The sequence below is a fragment of the Ornithorhynchus anatinus genome, chromosome 1 (assembly GCF_004115215.2).
Source record: "Ornithorhynchus anatinus isolate Pmale09 chromosome 1, mOrnAna1.pri.v4, whole genome shotgun sequence".
In the NCBI taxonomy this organism is placed as follows: Eukaryota; Metazoa; Chordata; class Mammalia; order Monotremata; family Ornithorhynchidae; genus Ornithorhynchus; species Ornithorhynchus anatinus.
This window is the reverse complement of record NC_041728.1, coordinates 167,305,513-167,329,150: the sequence shown is the minus strand read 5'-3', so window position 1 is coordinate 167,329,150 and position 23,638 is coordinate 167,305,513. Positions and strand designations below refer to the sequence as shown.

At 45.9% G+C, this 23,638-nt stretch overlaps 1 long non-coding RNA gene and 1 other non-coding gene across 2 annotated transcripts; one reads left to right on the top strand and one right to left on the bottom strand.

The window, feature by feature from the left end:
* Positions 1–4,257: 4,257 nt before the first annotated feature.
* On the bottom strand, positions 4,258–4,396 carry LOC114816533. Its single transcript, XR_003764320.1, has one exon. It is a non-coding gene; the product is annotated as a small nucleolar RNA SNORA7 (small nucleolar RNA).
* Positions 4,397–11,773: 7,377 nt separating this feature from the next.
* Positions 11,774–16,070, top strand: LOC114813334. Its single transcript, XR_003761056.2, has 2 exons — positions 11,774–11,854; positions 15,619–16,070. It is a non-coding gene; the product is annotated as an uncharacterized LOC114813334 (long non-coding RNA).
* The last annotated feature ends 7,568 nt before the right edge of the window (positions 16,071–23,638 follow it).

The window sequence follows — 23,638 nt, the reverse complement described above, 5'->3', positions numbered from 1 at the left end:
TAAGCCAAGCTGCTTCCTAGATATCTGCTGCCAAATTCTACCGGTTCAACCTTCACAATCCCCTTTTCTCTCCAACCAAACTGGTAGCATGTTGATCCAAGCACTATCCTATCCTGCCTGGATTGCTGAATCAGCCTCCTTGCTGGCCTTCCTGCCTTTCTCTCTCCCCATTTCAGTGCCTGCTTCACTCTACTGCCCAGATCATATTTCTACAAAACTGTTCAATCCATGTTTCCCCACACCTTATGAACTTCCAGTCATTACCCAACGACCTCAACGTCACAGAAACTCCTTACCATCACCTTTAATGCAATTAATTACCATGTCCCCCTTACAACTTACCACCCTGATTTCCTACTAGTACTACTACTACTAATTATTATTATGGTACTTGTTAAGCACTTAGTATGTGCCAAGCACTGTTGTCAACACTGGCAAAGAAACAAATTTATCAGGTTGGATACAGCCCCTGTCTTATATGGGAATCACACTCTTAATTCCCATATTACTGATGAGGTATCTGAGGCCCAGAGAAGTGAAGTGATTTATTTTGTTAATGAGATGTACATCACCTTAATTCTATTTATTTGCTACTGTTTTAATGAGATGTTCATTTACCCTGTATCTACCCCAGCACTTAGAACAGTGCTCTGCACATAGTAAGCCCTTAACAAATACCAACATTATTATTATTATCATCCCCTTGATTCTATTTATTGCTATTGTTTTTGTCTGTCTGTCTTCCCCGATTAGACTGTAAGCCCATCAAAGGTCAGGGACTGTCTCTATCTGTTACCGATTTGTACCTTCCAAACGCTTAGTACGGTGCTCTGCACATAGTAAGCGCTAAATAAATACTATTGAATGAATGAATGAATGATTTGTCTAAGGTTATGTAGCAGATATGTTCATTCATTCATTCAATTGTATTTATTGAGTGCTTTCTGTGTGCTTAGCACCGTACTAAGTATAATACAACAGCAACAACAACAGCATAATAATAATAATAATTATAATGATATTAATGATTATGCTATTAGTTAAGCACTTACTACGTCCCAGGTACTCTACTAAGCACTGGGGTGGATACAAGCAAATTGTGTTGGACACAGTCCCTGTCCCAAGTGGGGCTCACAGTCTCATTGCCCATTTTACAGATGGGGTACCTGAGGCACAGAGAAGTTAAATGACTTGCCCAAGGTCACACAGCAGACAAGTGGCAAGAGTAGGAATTAGAACCCATGCTCTTCTGACTCCCAGGTCATGCCCTCTCCACTACACCATGCTATTTCTCTACTACACCATGTTGCTTCTCAGGTCTTTCTGACCTCCAGGCCCTGGCTCCGTCCCCTAAGGCACACTGCTTTTCTGCTCCTACTACAGATCAGCCCGCACACTTTACTCCTTTAATGCCCACCTACTTATTATACCTCAGTCTCATCTATCTCACCAAGGACCCCTCACCCACATCCTGTTAATGGCCTGGAAGTCCGTCCCCCATCATATCATACCCCCCCCCCCTTCACCTCTCCTCAGCTAAACCCTCTTTTCCCCCCTTTCCCTCTGCTCCTCGCCCTCTCCTTTCCCATCCCCTGAGCACTGCACTCACCCGCTCAACTGTATATATTTTCTTTACCCTATTTATTTTGCTAATAAGATGTACCTCATCTTGATTCTATTTATTTGCTATTGTTTTAATGAGATGTTCATCCCCTCGATTCTACTTATTGCTATTGTTCTTGTCTGTCCGTCTCCCCCGATTAGACCGTAAGCCCGTCAAAGGGCAGGGACTGTCTCTATCTGTTACCGATTTGTACATTCCAAGCGCTTCGTACAGTGCTCTGCACATAGTAAGCGCTCAATAAATACTATTGAAAGAATGAATGAATCTGACAGATGGTCACTCTCCACACCTTCAAAGCCTTTTTAAAAGCACATTTTCTCCAAGAAGCCTTGACTAAGACCTCACTTCCTCTTCTCCCATTCCCTTCTGTGTCATCCCTCACATTTGGATTTGCACCCTTTATTTCACCCCACATCCATCCTCTTGGCACTTATATCTAGTCTTATGCCATCGAGTCGTTTCCGAGCCGTAGCGAGACCACGGACACATCTCTCCCAGAACGCCCTGCTCTCCACCTGCAATCGTTTTGGTAGTGGATCCATAGAGTTTTCTTGATAAAAATAAGGAAGCGGTGTACCATTACCTCCTTCCACATGGTAGACTTAGGTCTCTGCCCTCGACCCTCTCCCATTCTGCTGCTGCCCAGCATAAGTGAGTTTTGGTTTATAGCAGATTGCCTTCAACAGGCTAGCCACTGGCCAAGCTAGGAATGGAACGGCCAGGCCTCTGCTTGACTCTCCCTCCCGTAGCCGAGACTGGTAGAGGACTGGAAATTCTCCAGGTGCAACCCTGAGAGGGGGGGCACTTATGTACTCATCAATAATTTATTTGTTTTTCTTAATGTTTGTCTCCCTCTCAAGACTCCAAGCTCACTGTGGGTGGGAAATGTGTCCACACACTTTGTTATATTGTACTTTCCCAAGAGCTTAGTACAGTGATCTGCACACAGTACATACCCAATAAATGTGATTGATCAATTATTAGATTGCTAGATTGTTATGGAATCGCGGGCCAGCTGCTCATTGGTAGTGTAGCCCGGGCTTGGGAGTAAGAAGATATGGGTTCTAATCCCTGCTCCACAATTTGTCTGCTGTGTGACCTTGGGCAAGCCACTTAACTTCTCTGTGCCTCAGTTACCTCATCTGCAGAATGGGGATTAAGACTGTGCACCCCATGTGGGACAACTTGATGACCTTGTATTGTACGTATTTGTAGTACCCTATTTATTTTGTTAATGAGATGTACATCCCCTTGATTCTATTTGTTGCTATTGTTTTTGTCTGTCTCCCCCGATTAGACCGTGAGCCCGTCAGTGGGCAGGGACTGTCTCTATCTGTTGCCGATCTGTACATTCCAAGCACTTAGTACAATGCTCTGCACATAGTAAGCGCTCAATAAATACTATTGAATGCACATAGTAAGCGCTCAATAAATACTATTGAATGAATGAATACCCCAGCGCTTAGAACAGTGCTTGGCACATAGTAAGCACTTAATAAATACCATTTTTTAAAATTCCCTACATATTAATTTACTAATCCGCAAATGGAGGTAATACTGATTCTTTTCTGAATAAGCAACTGCAGATGGGACAAGTGTGCGACTGGGTTACAATTTGCAAAAAAGACATTTGGTTGAATTACGAAGGTGTCTGGGCTTCCTATCAGCTCTAGTAGAAAGGGTTGAACTATGACCCATCGTGGCATCACATCCCCTATGATTGACATCTGTCAGTCATATGGGCAATGGAACGCCAGCCCAGTGTCCACTCCCTATGCATATCCATCCATGGTTGAGAATTCACTCCCCGGCAGTGCCAAGGACTCTGTTTCCACTGCCCTTACTGGAGCGACCTCTCTGTGTCCTGAAGGAGCAGCAGCAGTGTGACCCATAGATAGAACATGGGCCTGGTTGTCAAAGAACCTGTGTTCTAATCCTGACTCTGCCACTTGTCTGCTGTGTAACCTTGGGCAAGTCACTTCACTCTCTGGGCCTCAGATGTTTTTGTTGTCTTATGATGTCGTCATGTCAAGTCATGAGCTCCCCCCCTTTTTCCCTCTGCTCCCTCTACCCCCCCCTTCACCTCTCCGCAGCTAAATCATCTTCTCCCCCCTTTCCCTCTCCTCCTCCCCCTCTCCCGTCCCACCCCCTCAGCACTGTACACGTCCGCTCAACTGTATATATCTTCATCATCCTATTTATTTTGTTTAATGAGATGTGCATCACCCTGATTCTATTTATTTGCCATTGTTTTTATGAGATGTTCTTCCCCTCGACTCTATTTATTGCCATTGTTCTTGTCTGCCCGTCTCCCCCGATTAGACCGTAAGCCCGTCAAAGGGCAGGGACTGTCTCTATCTGTTGCCGATTTGTACATTCCAAGCGCTTAGTTCAGTGCTCTGCACATAGTAAGCGCTCAATAAATACTATTGAATGAATGTCCAACCCATAGTGACGCCATGGACACATCTCTCCCAGAACGCCCCACTTCCATCTGCCATCATTCAGGTAGTGCTTCCATAGAGTTTTCATGGGAAAAATACAGAAGTGGTTTACCATTGCCTCTTTCTGTGTAATAAACTTGAGTCTCCGTCCTCAACTCTTTCCCCTGCCACTGCTGACCAGCACGGGTGAGTTGTAGCAGATTGCCTTCCACTCGCTAGCCACTGGCCAACCTAAGAATGGAATGGGTATACCTCTGCTAGACTCTCCGTCCTGTAGTCGAGACTGGTAGAGTACTGGAGTACTCTCCAGTTGCAACCCTGAGAGAGCGGGGCCTCAGTTACCTCATCTGAAGAATGGGGGTTAAGACTGTGAACCCCATGTGGAACAGGGACTGTATCCAATCTGATTACCTTGTATCTACTCCGGCACTCAGTACAGTGCCTGGCACATAATAAGCACTTAACAAATACCACAAAAATAAAAGAACAAACCCTGGCTGAGCAGGATACCTCATCGAGGACCTCTCTCTGCCCCCACAAACCACATTCATTCAATAGTATTTATTGAGCGCTTACTATGTGCAGAGCACTGTACTAAGCGCTTGGAACGAACAAGTCGGCAACAGATAGAGACGGTCCCTGCCGTTTGACGGGCTTACGGTCTAATCGGGGGAGACGGACGGACGAAAACAATGGTGATAAATAGAGTCGAGGGGAAGAACATCTCGTAAAAACAATGGCAACTAAATAGAATCGAGGCGATGTACATTTCATTAACCACATGCATTCCTGAATATACCCCATCCCCCTCAGTACTGCTGGGGGAGGTTAGCTTTTTTTTTTAACTAGGTGTCAAGCAAAATTGTAAGGTCTGGGGTAGTTACAAGCTAATCAGGTTGGGCCCATTCCCTGTCCCACATGAGGCTCACAATCTTAATCTCCATTGTAAAAATAAGGCAGAGAGGAATTAAGTGACTTGCCCCTAGTCACACAGCGGACACATGGTAGAGCTGACATTAGAACTCAGGTCCTTCTGACGCCTAATCTACGCTCTATCAACTAGGCTACTCAGCTCGAGAGCAAAGTTCACCTCCCTCTTCCCTGGAACCACCCACTAGTCTCCAGATTGGGCGACTTCATAATTAATACTACAAAGACAATATACCGGTAACCTGTGATTTAAACCACACATTTTTCAGATCACCTTAAAAGATTTTTTTCTTATTAAGATAGTGTAGTGTAAAATGTTCCAATCAATCATGGAACCAGTCAAACAAAATTCATGTCTTTAAGGAAACAATGAGTTGTACTGAAATAATTTATTCATGATCACTTCTTGGTACAAGTGTTGCATCATCCCTTATTACCGTAGCCAAAGTAAAAGGGGAAGATTTTTATATCTTCCTAAGGGACTGAATTATTTCTGATTATCTTCTTCCCTGTAAGACAAGCAAAACTAAGGTTGATACCTTCTCAGTTCCTTCTAATTTTTGCCCCGGACTGTGATGATTTCCTCTGGCCTTCTCAGCTTGGCTGGAACACTGGGTCTTTATAATTAATTAATTAATTAACTAACTAATTAATAATAGCTAAGGTATTTGTTAAAAGTTCACTATGTGCCAGACACTGTTCTAAGTGCTGGGCAGATACAAGCAAATCAGGTTGGACACAGTCCCTGTCCCACATGGGGCTCACATTCTCAAGCCCCATTTTACAGGTGAGGGAACAGAGGCACAGAGAAGTGAAATGACTTGCCCAAGATCACACAGTGGATAAGTGGCAGAGTCTTGAGTCGTGCCATCTGTGTTTCGGGCATTGGAGCCAATAACAAGTGAATTGACACTGCCATTGCTCTCATGCCAATGTGAGGTGTAATTGTAATCAATGACTGGTATTTATTGAGCACTTACTGTGCGCAGAGCACTGTACTAAGCTCTTGGGAGAGTGCAGTGTAGCGGAGTTGGTATATTCATTCATTCATTCAATAGTATTTATTGAGCGCATATTATGTGCAGAGCACTGTACTAAGCGCTTGGAATTGAACAAGTCGGCAACAGATAGAGACAGTCCCTGCCCTTTGACGGGCTTACGGTCTAATCGGGGGAGACGGACAGACAAGAACAATGGCGATAAATAGAGTCGAGGGGAAGAACATCTCGTAAAAACGATGGCAACTAAATAGAATCGAGGCGATGTACATTTAATTAACAAAATAAATAGGGTGATGAAAATATATACAGTTGAGCGGACGAGTACGGTGCTGAGGGGATCGGAAGGGAGAGGGGGAGAAGCAGAGGGAGATGGGGGGAAAAGAGGGTTAAGCTGCGGAGAGGTGAAGGGGGGGCGGTAGAGGGAGTAGAGAGAGAAGGGGAGCTCGGTCTGGGAAGGCCTCTTGGAGGAGGTGAGGTTGAAGTAGGGTTTTGAAAAGGCGAAGAGAATCAGTTTGGCGGAGGTGAGGAGGGAGGGCTTTCCGGGACCGCGGGAGGACGCGGCCCGGGGGTCGACGGCGGGACGGGCGAGACCGAGGGACGGTGAGGAGGTGGGCGGCGGAGGAGCGGAGCGTGCGGGGTGGGCGGTGGAAAGAGAGAAGGGAGGAGAGGTAGGAAGGGGCAAGGTGATGGAGAGCCTTGAAGCCTAGAGTGAGGAGTTTTTGTTTGGAGCGGAGGTTGATAGGCAACCACTGGCGGTGTTTAAGAAGGGGAGTGACAGCGGAGTTAAGGATAGACTGGAGCGGGGCGAGAGAGGAGGAAGGGAGATCAGAGAGCAGGCCGACACAGTCGTCTAGCGGGGATATAACGAGAGACCGTAGCAGTAAGGTAGCCGTCTGGGTGGAGAGGAAAGGGCGGATCTTGGCGATATCTTAAAGGTGAAACCGGCAGGTCTCGGTGACGGATAGGATGCGTGGGGTGAACGAGAGAGACGAGTCAAGGATGAGACCGAGATCACGGGCCCGAGAGACGGGAAGGACGGTCGTGCCATCCGCAGTGATAGGGAAGTCTGGGAGAGGACCGGGCTCGGGAGGGAAGATGAGGAGCTCGGTCTCGCTCACGTCGAGTTTTAGGTGGCGGGCCGACATCCAGGTGGAGACGTCCCGGAGGCGGGAGGAGATGCGAGCCTGAAGGGTGGGGGAGAGGACAGGGACGGAGATGTAGATCTGCATGTCATCTGCGTAGAAATGGTAATAATCATAATGTTGGTATTTGTTAAGTGCTTACTATGTGCCGAGCACTGTTCTAAGCGCTGGGGTAGATACAGGGTAATCAGGTTGTCCCACGTGAGGCTCACAGTTAATCCCCATTTTACAGATGAGGTAACTGAGGCACAGAGAAGTAAAGTGACTCTCCCACAGTCACCCAGCTGACAAGCGGCAGAGCTGGGATTCGAACTCATGACCTCTGACTCCCAAGCCCGTGCTCTTTCCACTGAGCCACGCTGCTTCTCCAGCCAAAGCCATGAGAACGAATGAGTTCACCGAGGGAGTGAGTGTAAATGGAGAACAGAAGAGGGCCAAGAACTGACCCTTGAGGAACTCCAACAGTTAAAGGATGGGAGGGGGAGGAGGCGCCCGCGAAGGAGACCGGGAATGACCGGCCAGAGAGATGAGAGGAGAACCGGGAGAGGACGGATTCCGTGAAGCCAAGGTGAGATAAGGTGTGGAGGAGGAGGGGATGGTTGACAGGTATACACATTCCCTGCCTGAAATGAGCTTACAGTCTAGAGAATTGTACAATCTAGAGAATGAGTTTACAGTCTAGCAGTTAAGTCCTTTTTCCCTAATAATTCAGCAAGAATAACCTGGCATCTACCTGCACCTTCTTTCCCCTGCCTAGCTTCCTCACATGTATCATTTTATCCATCAGTGCTAAATTATTTATTTTTTTACATTGATGTCTGTCTCCCTTTCAAGACTGTAAACTTGTTATAGGCAGGGAACATACTAATTCTGTCATATTGTACTCTCCCAAGCTCTTAGTCCAGTGCTCTGCATATAGTAGCTGCTCAAGAAACACCATCAGTTGATTGATCTATATGTCATCCGTGCTGCATGCCTCATAGCCAGTTTATTGGCTGTTCCCTTTGTCCAGATTTAACCCGATGAGTCTTTAGTCATAAGCAACGCAGTTGAGTGGAAAGAGAACAGGAAAGGGGTCAAGAGACCTGGATTTTAATCCCAGCTCCATCATCTTGCCTGCTCTATATATCCTTGGATAAGTCACTTACTTTCTCTGCGCCTCAGTTCCTCATCTGTAAAAAGGGTATGGAACACTTGTTCTCCTTCCCCTTCAGACTGTGAGTCCTGTGTGGGACAGGGATCATGTCTGACCTGATTATTCATTCATTCATTTATTCATTCAGTTGTATTTATTGAGAGCTTACTGTGTGCAGAGCACTGTACTAAACCCTTGGGAAAGAACAGCACAACAATAAACAGTGCCATTCCCATGAGCTTAAAGTCTGGCCCGGGCCTGGGGGACAGGCAACAATATAATAAATAAAATTACAAATATGTCCATAAGCACTGTGGGGCTGGGTTGGGGGGAAGAGGAAAGGGAGCAAGTCAAGGCGATAAAGAGGGAGTGGAAGATGAGGAAAAGTGGGGCTTAGACCGGGAAGGATTCTTTGAGGAGATGTGCCTTCTATAAAACTTTGTAAAGTGGGGAGAATAATTGTCTGTCAGATTTGAGGACAGAGGGGCTTGCAGGACAGAGGCAGAAGGTAGATTAGACGTCGACGTGAGGCAGGCAAGAATGAGTCACTGTGAGAAGGTTAGTACTAAAGGAGTGAAGTATGCGGGCTGGGTTGTAGAAGGAGAGAAGCTGGGTGAGGTAGGAGGGGGCAAAGTGATGGACTGCTTAAAAGTCAATGGTGAGGAGTTTTTGTTGGATGCGGGCAAACAGAGCTGGAGATGTAGTGGAAGTGGGCAACCACTTGAGTTTTTTGAGGAATAGAAGGGGACGTGTCCTGAACATTTTTGTAGAAAACTGATCCGAGCAGCAGAGTGAAGTATGGGCTGGAGTGGGGAAAGACCGGAGGCTGGGAGGTCTACAAGGAGACTTATGCAATATCCAGGCAGAACAGGATGAGTGATTGTATAATAGTAATAATAATAATAATGTTGGTATTTGTTAAGCACTTACTATATGCAGAGCACTGTTCTAAGCACTGGGGTAGATACAGGGTCATCAGGTTGTCCCACGTGAGGCTCACGGTCTTAATCCCCATTTTACAGATGAGGTCACTGAAGCCCAGAGAAGTTAAGTGACTTGCCCCCAGTCACACAGCTGACAAGTGGCAGAGCCGGGATTCAAACCCATGACCTCTGACTCACAAGCCCGGGCTCTTTCCACTAAGCCACGCTGCCTCTCTAAATGTGGTGGTAGTTTGGATGGAGAGGAAAGGAAGGATTTTAGTAATGTTGTGAAGGTGGGAGTGACAGGATTTGGCGACGCATTGAATTTGTGGGTTGAACGAGAGAGAGGAGTCGACGATAACGCCAAGGCTCTGGGCTTGTTAGACAGGAAGGATGGTGGTGCCGTCTACAGTGATGGGAAAGTCAGGAGACTAGACTAGACTAGACTAGATTCGACTGTAAGCCCGTCAAACGGCAGGGACTGTCTCTATCTGTTGCCGACTTGTTCATTCCAAGCGCTTAGTACAGTGCTCTGCACATAGTAAGCGCTCAATAAATACTATTGAATGGATGAATGAATGAAAGGAGGGGAACAGGGTTTGGGTGGGAAGACAAGGAGCTCCGTTTTGGAGATGTTAAATTTGAGTTGACGGGAGGACATCCAAGTAGAGATGTCTTGAAGGCAGGAGGAGATGTGAGACTGGAGAGAGGGAGAGAGATCAGCAGAGTGAGCCTGGAGATGTAGATTTGAGTTTCATCTGCATAGAGGTGGTCATTGAAGCCGTGGGAGTGAATGAGTTCTCCAAGGGAGTGGTTGTCGCTTATTTGGATGTAGAACAGGGCTTGGTATATCCTAATCCCGTAACAAATATACGATTATTATTATCGATTATTGCATTGAAATTCATTCATTCATTCATATTTATTGAGCACTTACTGTGTGCAGAGCACTGTATTAAGCGCTTGGAATGTACAATTTGGCATGATGTGTATATATCTATGATTCTATTTATCTTGATGCTATTAATGCTTGACTACTTGTTTTGTTTTGTTGTCTGTCTCCCCCATTTAGACTTTGAGACTGTTGTTGGGCAGGGATTGTCTCTATCTATTGCCCAATTGTACATTCCAAATGCTGTGCACATAGTAAGCACTCAGTAAATACTATTGAATGAATGGAGACAATCCCTGCCCAACAGTGGGCCCACAGTCTAAAATGGGGAAACCAAACAATAAAACATAACAAATGGTTAGGCATCAATACCATCAAGATAAATAGAATCGTGGATATATATACATCATTCATAAAATAGAGAAATAATATATATAAATATGCACAAGTTCTGTGGGGAGGGGAAGGGCATAGAGCAGAGGAGGGAGTAGGGGGAATGGGTGGGGAGGAGGGGCAGAGGGAAAGGGAGGGCTCAGTCTGGGAAGGCCTCCTTGAGCTCTCAGTAGGGCTTTGAAGAGGGGAAGAGAGTTAGTTTGGCGGATGTGAGGAGGGAGGGCGTTCCAGGTCAGTGGTAGGACGTGGGCCAGGGGTCGATGGCGGGGCAGGTGAGAACGAGACACCGTGAGGAGGTTAGCAGAAGAGGAGTGGGGTGTACGGGGTGGGCTGTGGAAGGAGAAGGGAGGTAAGGTCGGGGGGGCCAGGTGATGGAGAGCTTTGAAGCTGTGAGTGAGGGGTTTTTGCTTCATGCGAAGAGTTATAGGCAATCACTGGAGGTTTTTGAGGAGGGGAGTGACATCCCCAGAGCGTTTCTGTAGAAAAAAATAGCAGGACTTGCCTGTTAAACAAATCAATCAGCCCAATCCTAAAAGTAAGTCAGTAAGTAAGTAGTAAGTAAGTAAGCTGCCTCTGGAATGAATAGGATTGATTGACTGATTGGAGGGCAGTCAGGGCTTCTTAGTACAGCAGCGTGGCTTAGTGGAAAGAACATGGGCCTGAGAGTCAGAAGACTTGAGTTCTAATCATAGCTCCACCAAGTGCCTGCTGTGTGACCTTGAGCAAGGCACTTAATCTCTCCGTGCTTCAGTTATCTCTTCGGTAAAATGGAGATTCAACAGCTGTTTACCCTCCTACTTAAACTGTGAGCCTTTTGTGGGACAGAGACTGCGTCTGACCTGATCATACTGCATCTTCCCTAGTACTGAATATAGTGCTTGACACATAATAAGCACTTAACAAATACCACGATTATTATTATTATTACTATTATTGAGAGGAGAGTAGCTGCTTAGGATCCATTTAGTAAATAACCCCAGACTGTAAGCTTGCTGAGGGCAGGGAACACGTCCACTAATTCTGTTGTGTTGTATTGTACTCTCCCAAATGCTTAGTATAGTGCTCTGCACAGAATAAGCATTAGGGAAAATATCATTGATTGATTGATTGAAAAGGACTGATAGAATTAGTGCTTCTTCAGCGGGCCTAACTTTCATCCTGAGAATTGCTTACTCGCTGAAAAAAATGGACTTCAGAATGCTTAGAGCATTCTTAGAGCATTTGTTGACATAACAAAAGCACTGAAAACCAATCATATCTTCACTTCTCTCCAGGCAGTTTATATTTGGGGATAGAAAAAGTGATGACTAAGCCACGTTACAAGCGTGAGCGAGACGTGCCCGGTGGGTTCAAAGAAGACGCTGCCGACGGTAAGGTTCCATCAGTGTGTATGTGTGTCTCTGTATTTGTGTGGTTGGTGAACCTAAATGTGTGAGTTGTGATTCATCCAATGCACGACAAGATTGCCTTGATGCTTCACTCTTGCCCTTCTTACCGATTGCATTGATCCTGCTTTTCTTCCTCCCCGTTGATGTGATGATCTTCTCAAACCCTCAGCTTTTCCATAATCACCCCATTGCTGATTGCTGAATACCTACCTGGCCTATATTAAGCAGATTTTTATTGGACTCTACTGAATTTTGTTTCCTTGGGAGTGTGAAATTAGGGCTGGTTTCTGGATTCCCAGAAAAGCAAATCAATATCAGCCATTCTGTATTAAGGAACATCAGATGAGGATTTGGGATTAATAACTCCCACCAGGATATAATTGAGAGTTCTGTGTAGGCTCCAGCGATAATGGCCGAACTAGATTCACATACGAGACTATGATCGAAATCAGGATTTAATTAGTAACATAAATGAGAAAAGATCTCAACGTACCATGCCTGGCACATAATAAGTGCTTTACAGATGCTATAATAACAATGATAATCACAACGGAAATAATAATAATAATCATCATCATCATACTTGTTAAGTGCTTACTATGTGTCAAGCAATGTTCTAAGTGCTGGGGTAGATATGTTGATCAGGTTGGGCACAGTCCCTGCCCCACATGGGGCTCAGATTTTACAAATGAGGTAACTGAGGCTCAGAGAAATTAAATGACTTGCCCAAGATAATAATAATGATTATGGTATTTGTTAAGCACTATGTGTCGAGCACTGTTCTTTTTAAGGCATTTGTTAATCATTTTGGTATTCGTTAAGCACTTACTATGTGCCAAGCACTGTACTAAGCACTGGGGTAGTTCCAAGGTAATCAGGGTGGCCCACGTGGGGCTCACAGTCTTAATCCCCATTTTACAGATGAGGTAACTGGGGCACAGAGAAGTGAAGTGACTTGCCCAAGTTCACACAGTAGGCATGTGGCAGAGCCAGGATTAGAACCCTCATCCTCTGACTCCCAAGCCCGTGCCACTTCCACTAAGCCAAGCTGCTTATTAAGTACTTACTATGTGCCAAGCCCTGATCTAAGCTCTGGGGTAGATACAAAGTAATCAGATTGTCCCACATGGGGCTCTTGTTCCTAATTCCCATTTTACAAATGAGGTAACTGAGTCACAGAGAAGTTAAGTGGCTTGCCCAAAGTCATACAGAAGGCCAGTGGTGGAGCTGGGATTAGAACCCACATCTTTTAACTCCCAAGTCCGGGCACTTTTCACTAAGCCACGCTGCTTCTCAAGCCTTCCCAATCATTCAGTCGTATTTACCGAGTGCTTGGGAGAGTACAGTACAACAGAATTGTACAATACTCTCCCACGCTGAGAAGCAGCGTGGTTCAGTGGAAAGAGCATGGGCTTTGGAGTCAGAGGTCATGGGTTCGAATCCCAGCTCTGCCACTTGTCAGCTGTGTGACTGTGGGCAAGTCATTTAACTTCTCTGGGCCTCGGGTACCTCATCTGTAAAATGGGGATTAAGACTGTGAGCCCCATGTGGGACAACCTGATTCCCCTGTGTCTACCCCAGCGCTTAGAACAGTGCTCTGCACATAGTAAGCGCGTCCGCTCAACTGTGTATATATTTTCATTACCCTATTTATTTTGTTAATAAATTGTACATCGCCTCGATTCTATTTAGTCGCCATTGTTTTTACGAGATGTTCTTCCCCTCGACTCTATTTATTGCCATCGTTCTCGTCTGTCCATCTCCCCCGATTAGACCGTAAGCCCGTCAAACGGCAGGGACCGTCTCTATCTGTTGCCGACTTGTTCATCCCAAGCGCTTAGTACAGTGCTCTGCACATAGTAAGCACTCAATAAATACTATTGAATGAATGAATGAACAAATACCAACATTATTAGAATTGGTAGTTGAATTCCCTGGCCACAATGAGTTAGCCTTCTGTCAGGTTACCCTGAACTAGTGTGGGAGGGGCTGGCCTCTACCCAGCGAGAAGCAGCGTGGCTCAGTGGAAAGAGCCCGGGCTTTGGAGTCAGAGGTCATGAGTTTGAATCCCAGCTAGGCCACTTGTCAGCTGTGTGACTGTGGGCAAGTCACTTCACTTCTCGGTGCCTCAGTTCCCTCATCTGTAAAATGGGGATGAAGACTGTGAGCCCCACGTGGGACAACCTGATTCCCCTGTGTCTACCCCAGCGCTTAGAACAGTGCTCGGCACATAGTAAGTGCTTAACAAATACCAACATTATTACCAGCTCTATGACCCTGCTGTCTAACACTTGCTCTCAGCTATCCACTGCTCTGCCATATCATCTGAGGCTTCACTTCACTGTGCCTTCAAAGTATTTCATCTATAATAATGTTGGTATTTGTTAAGCGCTTACTATGTGCAGAGCACTGTTCTAAGTGCTGGGGGAGCTACAGAAGCGTGACTCAGTGGAAAGAGCACGGACTTTGGAGTCAGAGGGCATGGGTTCGAATTCCGGCTCTGCCACTTGTCGGCTGTGTGACTGTGGGCAAGTCACTTCGCTTCTCGGTGCCTCAGTGACCTCATCTGTAAAATGGGGATGAAGACTGTGAGCCCCACGTGGGACAACCTGATTCCCCTGTGTCCTGTGTCTACCCCAGCGCTTAGAACAGTGCTCTGCACATAGTAAGCGCTTAACAAATACCAACATTATTATTATTATTACAGGGTAATCAGGTTGTCCCACGTGAGGCTCACAGACTTAATCCCCATTTTACAGATGAGGTAACTGAGGCACAGAGAAGTGAAGTGACTTGCCCACAGTCACCCAGCCGACAAGTGGCAGCGCCGGGATTCGAACCCATGTCCTCTGACTCCCAAGCCCGCGCTCTTTCCACTGAGCCACGCTGCTTCAAGATACCTTCTCTCCTTACCCCATTTCAGATCACCGTAGAGCAGTTATTTGGGTATCTTGCTGCTATCCATTCTCCTCCCACGTTCTGATTAGCAAAGTCGTGATGGGACCAGAGTATTAATTTGATGCGGGTTTCCTGACGGTATTGATAATAATTATAGTATTTGTTAAACCCTTCCTAGGTGCCAAGCACTATGCTAAGCACCTGGGTAGATCTAATCAGGTCAGACAAGGTCCCCGTCTTACTTGGGGCTCGCAGTTTAAGAAGGAGGAAGAACAGGTATCCTTTGCCCATTTTTACAGATGAGGGAAGTGAGGCACAGAGAAGTCAAGTGATTTGCCCCAAATCACATAGCTGGCAAGTGAAAGGGCCGAAACATACAGTGCCTGGCTCATAGTAAGCGCTTAACAAATACCATAATTATTAATTATTATTGCACTTTCTGTAAACCTATCGCTGTAGACTGTAAGCTCACTGTGGGCAGGGAATGTGCCTGTTCATTGTTGCTCTGCCCACAGTAAGAGCTCAATAAATATGATTGAAAGAATAGATGAATGCAGGAATCTCATTGCATTTGATCCCATACCTTGCAACCTGAGGCTCCTTCAGGACCGACAACCTGCTCAGAGGAATTGATTTTAGTCCTGGTGGTTGGGCAGTGTCACCCACACTCTCTTGTCCCTGCCAATCGGATTCCTTCTGGGGCATGGGTATAATGAGGCAGGAGGGAATGCAACCCTAACCTTCGCCCCCAAATCCATGCACGATCTTGGCCAACTTTGATCAGTTACAGGCAGAAGCCGTTTTAAAACCCAAGTCTCCCCATCTCCAGATCAGTGTTCTTTCCACAGGACCAAGGAACAGGGCTCACACAGCACCGAGGAAGGCTGGACATTGCATCGCTCTGTACACTTGTGGTGTGATCTGAATCACGATGCCCCGAGGGTGCCTCAGTTAGGCTTTTAGTCTCCCAAGGACTTCGGTAGCCATACCAGGTAAAAGCAGTATACATTACTGTAATATGCTGCTGTGTTTAAATGTAGAAAAATGTCTTGGGCTCTGGCTAAAGCAGAGGTGACTGTGTCTTCCGCGATGGTACCCTGAAAAAGGCCAACTAGGGCATCCCTGCTGATGCACCTTAAATTCCATCTCCTGGGAAATGAAGACCCCAACATGTAGATCTGGGATCCCCCTTCTAGATGTTCTCAAGAAACCCAGTTGCTTTGCTGGCCTTGGGGATGTCAGGATGAACTTTGAATCTATCCAGTCAACGTTCAGTTGGAGAATAAATTTTTCCCTCCTGCTCCTTTGAATTTTAATGATAATTATGGTAATAATAATAATGATAATGATAGTGCTATTTGTTAAGCTATTACTAGTACCAAGCATTCTGATAAACCCTGGGTAGATACAAAATAATCTCTAGACTGGAAGCTCGATGTGGGTAGGAAACATCTCTACCAATTCTGTTATACTGTACTCTCCCAAGTGCTTAGTAGAGTGCTCTGCACATAGTAAGACTCAATAAATACAATTAGTTGATTGATCAGGTTGGACACAGTCCCTGTCCCACATAATGTTTTCAGAACAGGTATCGAATGTGCTCTGTACACAGTAAGTGCTCAATAAATACGATTGAATGAATCCCCATTTTGCAGATGAGGAAGCTGAGGAATACCGAAGTTGTGACTTTTCCAGTGTCATAAATTAGGGAGACGGTGGAGCCAGGATTAGAACCCAGGTTGCCTGGCTCCCAGTTCTATGCTTGTTCCACTAAGAGGCTCTATGGCTTTATTTTTATTAGGTGTCCCACTTCTGCACTTGTGCCTCATGGGGAGATTTCGGCAGGGGACCATTAAAAAAACCAAACACAAAGACTCAGGTAGGCAGGAAAGAGGATGGGTACCCTAATGGTTCTATCGAGCAAGCAATCAATCTTATTTATCGATCTCTCACTGTGAGCAGACCACTCTACTAAGCATTTTTGGAGAGTACATCACAACAGAGTACTTTCTCTGCCCACGGCGAGCTTAGAGTCTAGCGGGCGAGACCAGACATTATTATAAATAAATACATTACGTATGTGTACATACATGAGAAACAGCATGGCGTAGTGGATAGAGCACGGGCCCGGGAGTCAGAAGGTCCATGGGTTCTAATCCCGCCTCCACCACTTGTCTGCTGTGCGACTCTGATTGAGTCCTTTCACTTCTCTGCATCTTTTCAGAACTTGATCTGAATGAGCAAGAAGAGAGAGGTGGGCAGGAGAGGTAAAATGTTTAATCTTCTTGGCACGTCCGAGACTCAGAAAGATGGGCAGGCTCATTACACCCGCCATCCAAAATCCATACCATGGAGCCATTGAGGACTGCTCATTTCTTGTCTGTCCCTCTAAGCAGTTTTTAATTTTTTAATGCATTAGTATTCCTATTCAACGAGTGAACCACTCTGAAGGCTTTTTAAAAACCCTGACTAGACTGAAGATGGAGCGAGTCAAAACCATCCCTTTTGTCTTAGCATTTCTCTGCAGTTCAGAAGCCTTTGAAGTTTAGAACTCCAGGCTAAAACTGAAAAAGCTGCTCTCTTCAGAAGGAAAATGGTGGTTTGGAAAGTTGGTTTTTAAGCCGTAATGCTGCTGGAGCTTTTTTTCTTTGCCAAGAATCGCTCTGGTATGCTCTTCAAAGACAGGAGGGGGTCTCAGCCTCCTCCACCCTGTTTCCCCCCCTTTTCGGTAATTGCTGCAAAGTTCTCTTCTCCCAGATCTGTTGCGTTTAACCACGGGATGGGAATTGAGAGGCAAGGAAAGATAATGGACGTTTCTCCATCTCTTCTCCTTGGTGCAAGGCGGGATCATCAGGGGTGGGAGGTGTGTAAACCAGGTCCCGAAAATGTTTCCTTCCCTACTCATTAAATAATCATTATGGTATTTATTAAGTGCTTGCTATATGCCAAGAACTATACTAAGTACTGGGGTAGAGAAGCAGCGTGAGTAGTGGATAGACAAAGGCCTGGAACTTAGAAGGTCATAGATTCTGATTCTGGCTCTGCCTCTCATCTGCTGTGTGACCTTGGTGAAGTCACTTAGCATCTCTGGGCCTCAGTTACTCCTCTGTAAAAAGGGGATTGAGACCGTGAGCCCCATGTGGGAATGGGACTGTGTCCAACCTAATTTGCTTCTATCCAACACAGTGCCTGACACAATAGTAAGTGCTGAACAAATACTGAAATTATTATTATACAAGATATCACGTGGGGCTCTCAGTTTACAGTGTAGGGAGTAGGCATTAATTCCCATTTTACAGATGAGGAAACTCGGGCACAGAGTAATTCAGGGCCTTACCCAAGGTCATACAGTAGATAAGAGGCAGAGCCAAGATTGGAACCCAGGTCCTTTGACTCCCTAGCTAATGTTCTCTTTCCATTAGGCCACACTGCTTCTCTTGATAAGATCTGGGCCTTATCCCAGCTTAGTCCCAGGCTCCCTCTCCTGTAGAACAGATTCATTCTAATGTGGCTCACTCCTATAAGTAGAGAAGCAGCGTGGCTCAGTGGAAAGAGCCCGGGCTTGGGAGTCAGAGGTCATGGGTTCGAATCCCGGTCCTGCCACTTGTCAGCTGTGTGACTGTGGGCAAGTCACTTCGCTTCTCGGTGCCTCAGTAACCTCATCTGTAAAAATGGGGATTAAGACTGTGAGCCTCACATGGGACAACCTGATTACCCTGTATCTACGTCAGCGCTTAGAACAGTGCTCTGCACATAGTAAGCGCTTAACAAATACCAACATTATTATAAGTCATAAATCAGTGGCATTCATAGAGCACTGATCTGTGAAGTTAACTGTACTAGATGCTTGGGAATTACAGAATAAAGAATTGCCACATTTCCTGCTCACCAGGAACATTCACTTGAATGTGTAAGACAATTTAGCATACAGGTCAAAGTGTTGAAGATAGGTAAAAATAAGTGTCTAAGAGAAAAGTTTACCAGACGACGCTTAGTCTTGACCTCTGCCACCGGATCTAAGTTCATATTAATAATAATAATGATGGTATTTGTTAACCATTGACTATGTGCCAAGCATGTTTTAAGTGCTGGGGTAGATGCAAGGTAATCAGGTTGTCCCACTTTGGACTCACTGTCTTAATCCCCATTTTACAGGATGAGGTAACTGAGGTATAGACAAGTTAAGTGAATTGCCCGAAGTCACACAGCTGATAAGTGGTGGAACCAGGCTTAGAACCCACGACCTCTGACTCCCAAGACCATGTTCTTTCCACTAAGCCACGCTGCTTTTTAATTCCCATTTTACAGGCGAGGGAACTGAGACACAGAAAAGCAAAGCGATTTGCCCCAGGTCCCACCAGCGGACAAGTGGCGGAGCTGAGATTACAACCCAGGTCCTCTGACTCCCTAACCCCTGATCTTTGCACTAGGCCAAGATGCTCTGATTCCTCTCTTTTTTAGGTTGGTAAACTGTGGCTGGTTTCAGAGGCCTAGCTGATGTGATGTTGGATAACAGAGGAATCTATCTATGGATGATGTATGGATTGGAGCGTATTCCCCACGATGCCGTTCTGGATGCATTAGAAGCATCAAGGCATCGAGCCATTGTAGTGTGTGCAGAGAACAGCAGGACAACTTTCTGGCTGGTAAAACACACAAATGGGAGTTTGAGAGAAGCTTTGAGCTTGTTCACAAGACTTGCAAAGAGACACTTAGGGATGAACCACTGGGCTGGATGAGTGAGGCAGTCGGCTAAGCCCCAGACTTGAATCCAGGGCAGTTGGCGTTCACAGAGGGAGGCCTGGGGTGTGAATGCAGTTTGCTCTCTTGTGGGGAGGCTCCCCAATCACCGGTTGAACCGGGGCCCAGGGACTCTGAACCGGGAACTTGCAACTACTTATAATAATTGTGGTACTTATTAAGCACTTACTAAGTTCCAGGCACCGTCCTAAGCTCTGGGGTAGATACAAGATAAGTGGGTTGGACGTAGTCCCTGTCCGACAGAAGGCTCACAATAGAAGCAGCGTGGCTCAGTGGAAAGAGCACGGGCTTTGGAGTCAGAGGTCATGAGTTCGAATCCCAGCTCTGCCACTTGTCAGCTGTGTGACTGTGGGCAAGTCACTTCACTTCTCTGTGCCTCAGTTCCCTCATCTGTAAAATGGGGTTCAGGACTGTGAGCCCCACGTGGGACAACCTGATTCCCCTGTGTCTACCCCAGCGCTTAGAACAGTGGTCTGCACATAGTAAGCGCTCAACAAATACCAACGTTATTATTATTATTATTATTATTAACCATTTAACAGATGAGGGAACTGAGGTCCAGAGAAGTGAAGTGATTTGCCCAAGGTCACACTGCAGACAAGTAATAATAATAGAGATGATGGTATTTGTTTAAGCACTTACTATGTGTCAAACGCAGTTCTAAGCGCTGGGATCGATACAAGCTAGTCAGGTTGGACAGAGACCCTGTCCCCCATGGGGCTCACAGTCTTCATCCCTATTTTACAGATGAGGGAACTGAGGCCCAGAAAAGTGAAGTGAATTGCCCAAGGTCACACAGCAGACAAGTGGTGGAGCTGGGATCAGAACCAGCTCCTTCCTTCAGTTCCTTCTGACTCTCAGGCCTGTGCTCTTTCAATTAGGTATGAGTCAGAGGTCATGGGTTCTAATCCCGGCTCCACCTCTTGTCACTTGTGTGACTCTGGGCAAGTCATTTAACTTCTCTGTGCCTCAGTTACCTCATCTGTAAAATGAGGATGAAGACTGTGAGCCCCACGTGGGACAACCTGATTACCTTGTATCCCCCCCAGCACTCAGAACAGTGTTTGGCACACAGTAGGCGCTTGACAAATGCCATCAAAAAAAGAATACTAGGTCATGCAGCTTCCCTGGGGTTTAGTCAGACCTGAGCCTGTGCTGAATACTGTGCTGAAACAAGACAATCCAATTAGACAGTCCTGGTCCCACATTTTCAGACAGGCCAACCTAATGCCTCAACAAGAAGCCGACCTAATACCTCAGTAAGAATGATCTGGCATCCACGCATGCCCCTCTTCCCCTGCCTAGCTTCTTCAAATGTCCCACTATGTCCATCAACTATTATTTATTTAATGATTGTGATATTTGTTAAGTGCTCACTTTGTGTCAGGCACTGTACTAAGCATTGGGACAGATAAAAGCAAATTGGGTTAGACCCAATCCCTGTTATGTTGATATCTGCCTCCCCTTCTAGACTGTAATCTCATTATGGGCTGGAAAGGATCCTGCTAATTCTCTCGTATTGTGCTCTCCCAAGAGTTTAGTACAGTGCTCTGCACATAGTAAGTGCTCAGTAAATGCCACTGATTGAAAGACTGATTGATCTATATGTCCTCTGTGCCACATCTCTCATAACCAGATTCTTGGCTGTCACCTCTGTCCAGATTTAACCCAGTGGGTCTTCAGCAGTAAACAACACAACCTAGTGAGTAGAGCAGAGGATCAGGGTCAGGAGACCCGGATTTTAATTCCAGTCACTTACATTCTCTGTGCCTCAATTCCTTGTCTGTAAAATGGGAAGCAAACACCGGCCCTGGATCTCGGCCAGTGTTGAGAAATGAGTCAACAGAGAGCTTGAATTCTTTTTTTTTCCCTCAGCCTAGTCACCAGAATCTTTGAAAGGTGGAAAAGCATCCTGGAGAGAGGTTGTGATGATTTTGCCAGGTGAGGAAGAGCCTTGGAGCACATTGGCATGGAGGGAACCAGCCCCTAAGGGAAAAGTCATTATTCTGTACCTTCTGGCCTGGGAGTTCTAATCCTGGCTTTTCTGCAGTGACCTTGCACAAGTCGTTACAATTCTCTGGGACTCACTTCATCTGCAAAATGGGAATTTACTTATATTAATGCCTGTCTCCTCTTCTAGACTGCAAACTCACTGTGGGCAGGGAATGTGTCTGTTTATTTTTACACTATACTGTCCCAAGCGCTTAGTGTGGGGAACCCACAACAAGCTGCCTTACCAGTGACTGTCTGTGATCTCCACAAACAACAACGAGGAAGAGACTTTGCAAAGGCACTGATGGGCTCTACCTGAGACAGGTGATTGCTGGCCTGTGGGAGTGGAACATGGAGGGAAGAGGGGGGCCTTCCCTCCCTGTTCTCCCTAGTAACGGGTCTGGACCAATCAGTGACCGCCACGTAAAGCCACAGCTGCCATGCCTAAGGCAGATAAAAAGGGCACCTGGAGGCAGTGTAGAAGCGTGCCGGAGAAAGAGAAGCATGCAGAGAAGCAAGGAGGAAGCCTGCCGAGAGCGGCTGGAAAGCAGCAGAAGGCGGCAGCACTTGGAAGCAGAAATAAGAAGCATGGGCAGAATGAGTTCCTTTGACCACAGACTGGTATCGGACCCTTGGGTGAGTGTGGCCATGTGTCAGTCCCTTGCACATTGGTAAAACTCAGTAAAAAACTTTTCACGGTTTTGAACTTTTCACAGAGGTGTGGTTTGAACTCTACTATGAGTCATCAAGGCTCCCCTGGTCCAGGTGGTTGATATGAAATGGGGGCTTGTGATGCTTTCCATATAATGTGTCCAATAAATACTATTGAATAAATGAATTAGGGGCCAAAGAAGCTTTCATGATAGAGTGGTTCCCTTGGAAGTAGAAAGTGAACACATCTAATAGCAAAACTCTTGACTTCTGGGTACCCTTGCTCCGTAACCAGTGAAGCAGCATGTCCTAATGGATAGAAGAACATGGGCCTGGGAATCTGAAAGACCTGGGTTTTAATCCCTGCTCTGCTGTTTGCCTGCTGTGTGACCTTGGGTAAGTCACTTAACTGCTCTAGGCCTCTATACAATGAGGATTAAGACTGTAAGCCCCATGTGCTACATGGACTGTCTTACACCTGATTACCTAAAAAATAATAATGATAATACTTAAGTGCTTACTATGTGCCAAGCACTGTTCTAAGTGTTGGGGGAGATACAAGGTAATCAGGGTGTCCTATGTGGGGCTTGCAGTCTTAATCCCCATTTTTCAGATGAGGTAACTGAGGCCCAGAGAAGTGAAATGGCTTGTCCTAGGTCACACAACAGACAAGTGGTGGAGCTGGAATTAGAACTCATGTCCTCTGACTCCTAAACCCATGCTCTTTCCACTAGGCCATGCCTATGCTTAGAAAGTTGCATCGCACAGGTAAACTCTTAAATACCCCCTCCACCCAAAAAAAAGAGCCCCATAAAACAAAAAAAAGTGATGTTGGATAGTGTGATCCAGGTGCTGGGTTTTTTTTTAATTCCTGCGGAATTAAACGCCTTTTTTTTTTTCTTTTTACATTCATCCCCCTAAGACTATATGCTCCTGGTGGGAAGGAATCATGCTTTCCAATCCTACTCTATTGAATTAAGTACTTAACAAGTACCAGATTATCTTTATGTCCAAACCCTGTCCTAAACCCAGGGGTAGAAATTAGGTAACTAGGTCAGGCAGAACTCGTGTCCCACAAAGGGCTCACAGGCTAAGTAGGAGGGAGAATAGGACTCCATATTTTTTTTTAACTATTTTCAAATGCTAAATAATGTTAATAATGTTGGTATTTGTTAAGCGCTTACTATGTGCCGAGCACTGTTCTAAGCGCTGGGGTAGACATAGGGGAATCAGGTTGTCCCACGTGGGGCTCACAGTCTTAATCCCCATTTTACAGATGAGGGAACTGAAGCACAGAGAAGTTAAGTGACTTGCCCACAGTCACACAGCCGACAAGTGGCAGAGCTGGGATTTGAACTCATGAGCCCTGACTCCAAAGCCCATGCTCTTTCCACTGAGCCACGCTACTTCTCATTCGAGACTCTATGGATATATTTTCTCCAGAAGGTCCCATCTTTTGCCATA